At 35.6% G+C, this 13,141-nt stretch overlaps 1 protein-coding gene across 1 annotated transcript in view; it reads right to left on the reverse strand.

The window, feature by feature from the left end:
* Positions 1-13,141, reverse strand: part of ITGA11 (integrin subunit alpha 11) — a 134,361-nt gene that overhangs the window by 90,330 nt on the left and 30,890 nt on the right. The window lies entirely within an intron of this gene.

The raw sequence follows: 13,141 nt of genomic DNA on the forward strand, positions 1-13,141 counted from the left end.
ATATAATTAATACCAGGTCATATTTGACTTGCATTGGTTTTAAATTATTTCAAGGGTATTAATGTTGCCTCCTTAACTGGTCTGTGACTTATTTGAGAGTGAAACCATGTTTTACTCATACCAGTATTTTGCAGAGTCTAGTAAAATTCATTAACAGAAGCCTAATAAACAAATACTGGTCAAAATAAATTCTGTCTTGGAAAAGTCAGTTCAACTTAATCTTTAACCTTTCATACCATGTAAACAATATGGATGTCATGTGTCTTATGTCTGGGCTGGTTGAAAGAAGCTCAAATCCTTAATTCAGTCTGCCAAAGTAAGTTCTTTGAGCACCTACTAAATGCCGGGAATTACACCCCTGATTTCAGGAAGAAAGATAATGATACAGGCAATTACTATTCAATTTGATAAGTGCTATGAAAAGAGAAACACGGTATTCTATGGGGGCAGCTTATATAATGATGGGAAGGGATGGTCACAGAAAGTTTCTCAGAGGAAGTGATATCTAAGTTGATAAAAGAATATGAAAGAGGGATTTCAATTCTAGCCATAAACAACTATGTAAACAGCACAAAATATCTAAAACAACTATTTTCAGGCACTGGACAGCAATCAAAGCAGAGCTCAATATTTGTAAGAAGGGAAATACAGAAGCTGAACCCCTATTCACTCCAGCTTTTCCTCTGAGGGCATTTTCTTTGCTGCGGCACGGGGAAATGGATACAGAGAGTAGCAGTCTTGTTGGATGGAGGAAATAGGGATTGAAGTTGGGGCTGCAAAGATTACTAGGATTTGGGAGGGGCAGCGTACTAGAAAAGAGAGAACAACAGAAAAAGAGTCTCAAAAGCTCTGTTGAAAGTTTCCCTCAAGTCCTTGACTGACTCCTAAGTTGTGTATGCATAGTGTGATACACTGGAAAATCTATCAGAAAACAGCCAATGGGAGCAGAGATTTTAGAGGTTGCCTCCTAGTCTTGGAGGGAGGTGTTGGGGTTCATGCCCAGTCAGAAAAGAGAGACCTTAGTACCTTAGTGAATACTCTGGAATTTCATTTGAGACCCCAGAAAATCTATGCTCTAAGAGTAAAGACCATATCCTAGGAATAAGGGCAAAACTAGGTTAGACCTATCTATCCTGACCATTGTCCAAACCATACCTTGGTAAGAGCTAGATGATTTCACCGGTAATTTAGCTGACTATCAGAACAAAACATAGCTTTCTTTAAAGGAAGGTAAAGTAATCTATAGCTTTGATAATGTAACATCCACAATATTCACAATATTTACGAAGTAAGTAAATAATCAGGAAACATTGGATAACCATGAGATAAAATAGTCACTAGAAGCAGACCAGAGATGATCCAGATATTGGAGTTAACCAACCAGGACCTCAAAATAATTATAATTAATGCATTAAATAAAATAGAATAAAAGATGGACAAATGGGATTAAGATAGATTATTGTGACAGAATTAGAATCTGTAAAAAAAAATCCAGTGGAAATTCAGGAGCAAAATAAAATATCTGTAATAAAGAGTATATTGAATGGATTTAGGCACACACTGGATATAGCAGAAAGCTGGATTAGTGACCCTGAAAACAGATGAATAGAGGATATCTAAATTGTTTCATACCAAGAGAAAAATTGAATAAAAAACTGAACAGAAATATGAGACACATGGCAAGAAGACCTAACATACACACAATTCAAGTTTAGAAAGAAAATGAGAGAAGAAATGAGATAAAAGCTGTATTTTTTAAAATGAAGGTAAAGCATTTTCCAAATCTTATTAAAAGCATCAATGCAGATTCAAGAAGATTTGGAAACCCTATGCAGAACAAATACTACAAAACTACATTTAGATTCATCATAGTCAAACTGCCGACATTAAAGGCAAATAAGAAAGCAACCACAGGAAAATGACATATTGCATTCAAAAGAATGATACAACTGATGGTTGACATCTCAACAGAAACTGTAAAGCCAAAAGACAATGGAATGACATTTTAAAATTCTAAACGAAAAACTACATATAAAATATTTCAAAAATTAAGGTGAGATTAAGATCTGTTTAGACAAACAAACAAAAACAAACAGAAAACCCAACTCCCAAGTCTGAAAGAACTATTGTTAGCAGACTTATACCACAAGAAATACTAAGTAGAGCTCTTTGACTAAAAGAAAATTATCTCAAATGAGAGCACAAAATTATATAAAAGAGATGAAGAACACGAGAAAGGGTAGTTATTTGGATAAGTAGACATAAATATTAACAACTTAAAGCAACAATAACAATAATGTCTTGTGGAATTTATAACATATGCAAAAAAGGTAAAATATATGACAAAAATAACACAAAGGACAGGACAGGGAACTGGGATCAAACTGTTGTAAAGTTCTTGTGTTACTTACAAAGTGGTAAAAATACTAATTGCAAGTAGATTGTAAATCTGTATTAGAAATGAAAATGGAGATATTACAACTGACACCACAGAGGTATAAGAGACCATTCAAGACTACTATGAACATCTATGCAAACAAACTAGAAAATCAGAGGAAATGCATAAATTCTTGGAAGCATACAACCATCCTAGCTTGAATCAGTAAGAAACAGTAATTTTGAACAGATCAATAACAAGCAGTGAGATTGAATCAGTAATTTAAAATATTGCCAACAAACATCTAAGAATTTAAATTAAACAGCATTTCTCTTGATCACCATGGAATTGAATTAGAAATATAATAGAAAGACAACTAGAAAATCTCCAAATATTTGGAAATTAAAAAACACATTTCTAAGTAACCCATGGTCCAAGGAAGAAATCAAGATGAGAATTAGAAATTACTTTAACCTTAATGATAATGAAAACATCAAAATTTGTAGGATGCAGCTAAAGCAATGTTAGAGGTAATACATAGCCTTATATGTATATTTCAGAAAAGAAAAAGGGTCAGGAAGTCAACAATTTAAGTAAGAAGCTAGAAAAAGACAATTCCAAAAAATAGAAGAAATAATTAAAATAAGAATAGAAACCAATGAAAGAGAAATCAGAGATTCAATAGAGAAAATCAATAAAGCCCAGAGCTGATCCTTAGAAAACATTAACAAAATTAATATACCCATAGCAAGACTGATCAAAAACAAGAGGAACAACACAAATTACCAAAAAGAGAAATGAAAAAGAGGATCTATAGATCTTATAGACATTGAAAAGATAATAGGAGGCTAATATGAATATTTGTGGATAAAATTTGAATGAAATGTACAAATTACTTGAAAAATCCAAGTTACTAAAATTAACAGAAGGAAGAGCAAATCTGAATAATCCATTATCTTTAAGAAGTTGAGATCCATTCCAAGATGGCCGAAAAGGAACAGCTCTGGTCTGCAGCTCCCAGCGTGATCTACGCAGAAGACGGGTGATTTCTGCACTTCCAACTGAGCCTCCACTGGTGATATCCAGGCAGACAGTGTCTGGAGTGGACCTCCAACAAACTCCAACAGAACTGCAGCTGAGGGCCCTGACTGTTAGAAGGAAAACTAACAAACAGAAATGAATAGCATCAACGTCAACAAAAAGGTCATCTACACCAAAACCCCATTTGTAGGTCACCAACATCAAAGACCAAAGGTAGATAAAATCACAAAGATGGGGAGAAACCAGAGCAGAAAAGCTGAAAATTCTAAAAATCAGAGTGCCTCTTCTCCAAAGGATCGCAGCTCCTTGACAGCAATGGAACAAAGCTGGATGGAGAATGACTTTAACGAGTTGACAGAAGTAGGCTTCAGAAGTTCGGTAATAACAAACTTCTCCAAGCTAAAGGAACATGTTTGAATCCATCACAAGGAGGCTAAAAGCCTTGAAAAAAGTTAGATGAATGGCTAACTAGAATAAACAGTGTAGAGAAGACCTTAAATGACCTGATGGACCTGAAAACCATCGCACGAGGACTACGTGACACACGTGCAAGCTTCAATAGCCGATTCCATCAAGTGGAAGACAGGGTACCAGTGATTGAAGATCAAATTAATGAAATAAAGTGAGAAGACAAGGTTAGAGGAAAAAGAGTAAAAAGAAACAAACAAAGCCTCCAAGAAATATGGGACTATGTGAAAAGACCAAATCTACGTTCAATTGGTGTATCTGAAAGTGATAGGGAGAATGGAACCAAGTTGGAAAACACTTTCCAAGATATTATCCAGGAGAACTTCCCCAACCTAGCAAGGCAGGCCAACATTCTAATTCAGGAAATACAGAGAACACCATAAAGATAATCCTCGAGAAGAGCAATGCCGAGACATATAATTGTCAGATTCGCCAAAGTTGAAATGAAGGAAAAAATGTTAAGGCAGCCAGAGAGAAAGGTCAAGCTACCCACAAAGGGAAGCCCATCAGACTAACAGTGGATCTCTTGGAAGAAACCTTACGAGCCAGAAGAGAGTGGGGGCCAATATTCAACATTCTTAAAGAAAAGAATTTTCAACCCAGAATTTCATATCCAGCCAAACTAAGCTTCATAAGTGAAGGAGAAATAAAATCCTTTACAGACAAGCAAATGCTGAGAGATTTTGTCACCACTAGGCCTGCCTTACAAGAGCTCCTGAAGGAAGCACTAAACGTGGAAAGAAACAACTGGTACCAGCCAATGCAAAAACATGTCAAACTGTAAAGACCATTGATACTATGAAGAAACTGCATCAATTAATGGGCAAAATAACCAGCTAACATCATAATGACAGGATCATATTCACACATAACAATATTAACTTTAAGTGTAAATGGGCTAAATGCTCCAATTAAAAGACACAAACTGGCAAATTGGATAAAGAGTCAAGACCCATCAGTGTGCTCTATTCAGGAGACCCATTTCACATGCAAAGAGGCACATAGGCTCAAAATAAAGGGATGAAGGAAGAGCTACCAAGCAAATGGAACCAAAAAAAAAAAAAAGCAGGCATTGAAATCCTAGTCTCTGATAAAACAGACTTTAAACCAACAAAGATCAAAAGAGACAAAGAAGGCCATTACGTAATGGTAAAGGGATCAATTCAACAAGAAGAGTTAACTATCCTAAACATATATGCACCCAATGCAGGAGCACCCAGATTCATAAAGCAAGTCCTTAGAGACCTACAAAGAGACTTAGATTCCCACACAATAATAATGGGAGACTTTAACACCCCACTGTCAGCATTAGATCCACAAGACAAAAAGTTAACCAGGATATTCAGGAATTGAACTCAGCTCTGCACCAAGCGGACCTAATAGACATCTACAGAACTCTCCACCCCAAATCAACAGAATATACATTCTTCTCAGCACCACATCGCACTTATTCTAAAATTGACCACATAATTGGAAGTCAAGCACTCCTCAGCAAATGTGAAAGAACATAAATCACACCAAACTGTCTCTCAGACCACAGTGCAATCAAATTAGAACTCAGGATTAAGAAACTCACTCAAAACTGCTCAACTACATGGAAACTGAACAACCTGCTCCTGAATGACTACTGGGTAAATAACGAAATGAAGGCAGAAATAAAGATGTTCTTTGAAACCAATGAGAACAAAGACACAACGTAGCAGAATCTCTGGAATACATTTAAAGCAGTGTGTAGAGGAAAACTTATAGCACTAAATGCCCACAAGAGAAAGCAGGAAAGATCTAAAATTGACACCCTAACACCACAATTCAAAGAACTAGAGAAGCAAGAGCAAACACATTCAAAAGCTAGCAGAAGGCAAGAAATAACTAAGATCAGAGCAGAACTGCAAGAGATAGAAACATAAAAAACCCTTCAAAAAATCAATGAATCCAGGAGCTGGTTTTTTGAAAAGATCAACAGAACTGATAGACTGCTAGCAAGACTAATAAAGAAAGAAAAAGAGAAGAATCAAATAGATGCAGTAAAAAATGATAAAGGGGATATCACCACCGATCCCACAGAAATACAAACTACCATCAGAGAATACTATAAACACCTCTACACAAATAAACTAGAAAATCTAGAAGAAATGGATAAATTCCTGGACACATACACCCTCCCAAGACTAACCAGGAAGAAGTTGAATCTCTGAATAGACCAGTAACAGGCTCTGAAATTGAGGCAATAATTAATAGCCTACCAACCAAAAAAAGTCCAGGACCAGACGGATTCACAGCTGAATTCTACCAGAGGTACATAGAGGAGCTGGTACTATTCCTTCTGAAACTATTCCAATCAACAGAAAAAGAGGGAATCCTCCCTAACTCATTTTATGAGGTCAACATCATCCTGATACCAAAGCCCGGTACCATTCCTTCTGAAACTGTTCCAATCAACAGAAAAAGAGGGAATCCTCCCTAACTCATTTTATGAGGCCAACATCATCCTGATACCAAAGCCTGGCAGAGACATAACAAAAAAAGAGAATTTTAGACCAATATCCCTGATGAACATCGATGCGAAAATCCTCAATAAAATACTGGCAAACCGAATCCAGCAGTACCTCAAAAAGCTTATCCACCATGATCAGGTTGGCTTCATCCCTGGGATGCAAGGCTGGTTCAACATACACAAATTAATAAACATAATCCATCACATAAACAGAACCAATGACAAAAAACACATGATTATCTCAATTGATGCAGAAAAGGTCTTTGACAAAATTCAACAGCCCTTCATGCTAAAAACTCTCAATAAACTAGGTATTGATGGAACGTATCTCAAAATAATAAGAGCTATTTATGACAAACCCACAGCCAATATCATACTGAATGGGCAAAAACTGGAAGCATTCCCTTTGAAAACCAGCACAAGACAAGGATACCCTCTCTCACCACTCCTATTCAACACAGTGTTGGAAGTTCTGGCCAGGGCAATCAGGCAAGAGAAAGAAATAAAGAGTATTCAATTAGGAAAAGAGGAAGTCAAATTGTCCCTGTTTGCAGAGGACATGATTGTATATTTAGAAAACCCCATTGTCTCAGCCCAAAATCTCCTTAAGCTGATAAGCAACTTCAGCAAACTCTCTGGATACAAAATCAATGTGTAAAAATCACAAGCATTCCTCTACACCAATAACAGACAAACAGAGAGCCAAATCATGAGTGAACTCTCATTCACAATTGCTACAAAGAGAATAAAATACCTAGGAATCCAACTTACAAGGGATGTGAAGGACCTCTTCAAAGAGAACTACAAACCACCACTCAATGAAATAAAAGAGGACACAAACAAATGGAAGAACATTCCATGCTCATGGATAGGAAGAATCAATATTGTGAAAATGGCCATACTGCCCAAGGTAATTTATAGATTCAATGCCTTCCCCATCAAGCTACCAATGACTTTCTTCACAGAATTGGAAAAAAAACTACTTTAAAGTTCATATGGAACCAAAAAAGAGCCTGCATTGCCAAGACAATCCTAAGCAAAAAGAACAAAGGGAGGCATCATGCCACCTGACTTCAAACTATACTACAAGGCTACAGTAACCAAAACAGCATGGTACTGGTACCAAAACAGATATATAGACCAATAGAACAGAACAGAGACCTCAGAAATAACATCGCACATCTACAACCATCTGATCTTTGACAAACCTGACAAAAACAAGAAATGGGGAAAGGATTCCTAGCCATATGTAGAAAACTGAAACTGGATCCCTTCCTTACACCTTATAAAAAATTAATTCAAGATGGATTAAAGACTTAAATGTTAGACCTAAAACCTTAAAAACCCTAGAGGAAAACCTAGGCAATACCATTCAGGACATAGGTATGGGCAAGGACTTCATGACTAAAACACCAAAAGCAATGGCAACAAAAGCCAAAATAGAAAAATGGGATCAATCAAACTAAAGAGCTTCTGCACGGCAAAAGAAACTGCCATCAGAGTGAACAGGCAACCTACAGAATGGGAGAAAATTTTTGCAATCTACCCATCTGACAAAGGGATAATGTCCAGAATCTACAAAGAACGCAAACAAATTTACAAGAATAAAACAACCTAATCAAAAAGTGGGCAAAGGATATGGACAGACACTTCTCAAAAGAAGACATCTATGCAGCCAACAGACACATGAAAAAATGCTCATCATCACTGGTCATCAGAGAAATGCAAATCAAAACCACAATGAGATACCTCCTCACGCCAGTTAGAATGGCAATCATTAAAAAGTCAGGAAGCAACAGATGCTTGAGAGGATGTGGAGAAATAGGAATGCTTTTACACTGTCGGTGGGAGTGTAAATTAGTTCAACCATTGTGGAAGACAGTGTGGTGATTCCTCAGGGATCTAGAACTAGAAATACCATTTGACCCAGTGATCTCGTTACTGGGTGTATACCCAAAGGATTATAAATCATGCTGCTATAAAGACACATGCACACGTTTGTTTATTGTGGCACTATTCACAATAGCAAAGACTTGGAACCAACCCAAATGTCCATCAATGATAGACTGGATTAAGAAAATGTGGCACATATACACCATGGAATACTATGCAGTCATAATAAAGGATGAATTCATGTCTTTTGCAGGAACATGGATGAAGCTGGAAACCATTATTCTCAGCAAACTATCACAAGGACAGAAAACTAAACACCACATGTTCTCATTCGTAGGTGGGAATTGAACAATGAGATCACTTGGACCATAGGGCGAGGAACATCACACACTGGGGCCTGTTGTCGGGTGGGGGCCTGGGGGAGGGATAGCATTAGGAGAAATACTTAACGTAAATGATGAGTTGATGGGTGCAGCAAACCAACATGGCACATGTATACCTATGTATCAAACCTGCACATTGTGCACATGTACCCTAGAACTTAAAGTATAATAATAATAATAATAATAATAATAATAATAATAATAAAAGAAGTTGAATCTATGATGAAAAACCTTCCCACACAACAAACCTAGATGCTGTACTAGTAGATTATCCTAAACATTTAAGGAAGCAATAATACAGATCTTATGTTCTACCAGAGAATAGAAAAAAAATGAAAACATTTCTTAGCACATTTTATGAGCTCTGAATAACTGTAATACAAAAACTTGATAAGGGCATTTGCAAAAAGAAAATTTACAGGTCAATATATCTCATGAAACAAAACAGATACAAATACCCCAACAGAAACAAAATTCCTGAGAATATATACATAGGAGAATACAGGGTGACCAAATGAGGTTTTCTAGGAATGCAAGTTTGGTTTAATAGTTAAGAAAAAAGAAATCAACTCAATCAATCAATCAATCAATCAATGTAATTAACCATATTAATAGAATGAAGGAGAACCTTTTGTCAGGTGTTGCAGAAAAATCATCTGATAAAATTCAGCACCTGTTCACAATTTTTTAAAAAACCAACCTTAGAAAGCTATGAATAGAAAAAAACTTCTTTAATCTAGAGAATCTAGAGGTATCTACAACAAGTAAATGAACAAATTAGAATTAACATCTTATTTAATTATGAAATATTGGAAAAATTCACTATCATAGCAGAAACAAGAAAAGAATGTTCAGTATCACCACTTCTTTTTGATCTTGCACTGAAGATCCTAACCAGTGCAATTAGAAAAATAAATGTAGGAACATTGGAAAAGAATAAACAAAACTGTAATTTTTCAGATGATCTGACTGTATACGTAGGAAATCCAAAGGAATCCAAAAGCGAGTTATTAGAAATAATAAATGACTTTAGTAAAGTTTCTGGATGTATTGTAAATATACAAAAATCAATTGTATTTTTATGTACTAGTAAAAAAGATTGAAAAATGAAATAAGAATATTTCATTTTTAACAGTATAAAATATAAATATATAATATATAATAGTGTAAAACACAAATACAAATATATTTATATTAAATATAACATATTTATTATAATATGATTTATATTAAATATAATATAAATATAAGAATAAATATTTTTATAGTGTAAAATGAATAGTATAAAATGAAATAAAAATTTTATTTCTAATAGCATAAATGCAAATATGAAAATAAAAATATTTACATTAAATATATATTTATTATGATATAATTTATATTAAATGTAAGTATAACTATATTCATAGTATAAAATGAAATGAATAGTATAAAATGAAATAATAATAGTTTATTTTTAATAGTATAAAATATAAATGTATTTTATATTTTATTAATGCAATAAGAGATAAGTAAAACTTACACTGAATATTTCAAAACATTATTAAGATTTCATTTTCTCCTAAATTTATCCATAAAATTGAATATATAAATTCAGTATAACTCCCATAAAAATCTCAGCAAATTTTGTTGGAGAAAAACTGACAAGCTGACTTAAAAATTTATGTGGAAACATAAAGGATCTATCATAGCTAAAACAATCTTGTCAAAGAAAAACAGCCCCATTAAAAAAGGGCAAAGGACATGAACAGACACTTCTTAAAAGAAGACATACAAGCTGCCAAGAAACATGGAAAAATGCTCCACATCACTAACTATCAGAGAAATGCAAATGAAAGCCACAGTGAGCTATCATCTCACACCAGTCAGAATGGCTATTATTAAAATGCCCCAAAGTAACAGTTGTTGGCAAGGCTGTAGAGAAAAGAAAGTGCTTATACACCATTGGTGAGAATGTTGATTAGTTCAGAGTTTGGAGATTTCTCAGAGAACTAAAAATAGAATTACTATTTGACCTGGCAATCCCAATTACTGGGTATATTATCCAAAAGAAGATAAATCATTTACCAAAAGCACATGCACTTGTATGTTTATCATAGCACCATTCACAACAGCAAAGACATGGAATCAACCTAGGTGCCCATTAATGGTGGACTGGATAAAGAAACTGTGGTACATATACACCATGGAATACCACACAACCATGAAAAAGAAAGAAATCATGTCCTTTGCAGCAACATGGATGCGATTATTCTAAGCAAATTAACACAGAAACATAAAACCTAATATGGTGTGTTCTCACTATTATAAGTGGGAGCTAAACACTGGGTACACATGGATATAAAGATGGGAACAATAGACACTGAGGACCACTAGAATGGGGAGGGAGGGAGGGAACAAGACTTGAAAAACTACCTATTGAGTAGCTCACCACCTGGGTGACAGGATCACTTGTACCCCAAACCTCCACACAATGCAATATACTCTTGTAACAAATCTGCACATGTACCCCTTGAATCTAAAATAAAAGTTGAAATAAAAAAGAAGAGAAAACCAAATATAGAGAAATCACACTACCTGACTTCGAGACTTATTTTAAAGCTGCAGTAACCAAAGCAGCTTTTTGTTTGCTCAAATTTAGATAAATAGACAAATGGAATAAAATAGAGTCAAGAAATAGGCCCATATATCTATGGTCACCTGATTTTCAACAAAGATGACACTAAAATTCAATGGGGGAAATTAGTCTTTAACAAATTGTGCCAAATCAATTGGTCATCCATATGAAAAAAAGAAAACAAAAACCTCTGACCTTTATCTCACACCTTACACAAACATTAACTTGGGATGAATCACTGACCTAAATAACAAAGCAAAAACTTCAAACTTCTAGAAGAAAACAGAGAAGAATATCTTCATGATATGGGGAGAGGTGAAGATTTCTTAAACGAGACACACTAAAAGCACTAATCATAAAAAATATTGATAAATTAGATTTTATTAAAGTTAAGAACTTTTGTTTATCAAAAGATACCATTAAGAGAATGAATAGGCAAGCCACAGACTGGGAACAGATATTTGCAATGCTTCTGTGTCACAAAGGATGTGCATACAAAATATATACATATACTTTAAAGGCCTTTAATCAATAAGAAAAAGACACACAACACAATCTTTAAAATGGGCAAAAGACCTGATACAGCATTTCACAAAAGGGGATACAAAAATGGCCATTAAATTTATGAAAAGTTGCTCAACATCATTAGTAAATAAAGAAATGCAAATTAAACCCACTGTGAGATACCACCACACACAACTAGAATGACTAAAATTAAAATGACAGATAATGTCATGTGTTAGTGAGGACACGTCACAACCAGAAGGCTCTTATTTTACTAGAGAGAGTTTAAATTGGTAAACCACTTTGAAAAAAATGCCTGGCAGGTCCTACTAAAAAGTTAAACATAACTACCCTTTAACTCAGCTATTCTATCCCTGAGTAAAAACCCCATAAAAGTGAGCACATATGCCCATCCAAAGACACGCACATGAATGCCAATAGCAGCATTATCTGAAACAGCCCCAAATGGAAACAATCCAAATACAGTAAAATAAACACTAAACTCAAATACATTGTGGTAGATTAATACAATGGAATACTGCTTATCAATGGAAGCATGAAGTATGGTTCATTTAACAACATGTTAAACCTCACAGGCATAATGTTGAGTGAAAGAGGTCAGGTACAAATGAGCACCTATTGCATAATTTCTCCTCTATGAAGTTCAAAACTACAGCATGGGGGTCCGTGGAGGGGCACTGACTGGGTGGGGTGAGTGGGCACCACCTTCTGGGAAGCTGGAAATGGTGTGTATCTCTGGGAGGTGATTGCATAGTTGTATATCACATGGAAGTTCATTAAGCCATACACTCAAGATGCCTACACTTTATTGTATGTATGTTATACCTCGGTAGAAAGATAATAAGTAAGATATTTCTTTACGAAAAGCAAGAAGAATATGAGAGAATTAGCCAGATGGTGGTGGGGTGAGCAGAGAAGTCAGGAGAGGGCATCGCAGAAGGGAAGAGCATGCGTGAAGATCTGGGGAAACGGCAATGGTGCGATCGTGCCATGTGGCTGGAGCGTTGAGCGCAGGTAGGGGGGTGGGGGAGGCACAGGAAGGGAGAGAGGCTGGGGAGGGTAGACGGGCCAGAGTGGGAAGAGGGCAGCGTAGAACATTGATCACCAGTGTTCATGTGATCTCTTGACTATGCAAGGGCTTCTAAAAGGGCCATGCAGAGGCCTGGCCCTATCCATCCCAGGAAGGACGGCCTTCTGCCAGCTAAAAACCAAGTGGGGAGGAGGATGACTAACCATAAATGTGGTGAGAGATCTTATTGGGGTGGTAAAAATATTCTAAAACTGATTCGTGGTGATGGCCTCATAACATGGTAAATTTTCTTTTTTTTTTTTTTTTTTTTTTT

The sequence above is a fragment of the Theropithecus gelada genome, chromosome 7a (genome assembly GCF_003255815.1).
Source record: "Theropithecus gelada isolate Dixy chromosome 7a, Tgel_1.0, whole genome shotgun sequence".
Lineage (NCBI taxonomy): Eukaryota > Metazoa > Chordata > Mammalia > Primates > Cercopithecidae > Theropithecus > Theropithecus gelada.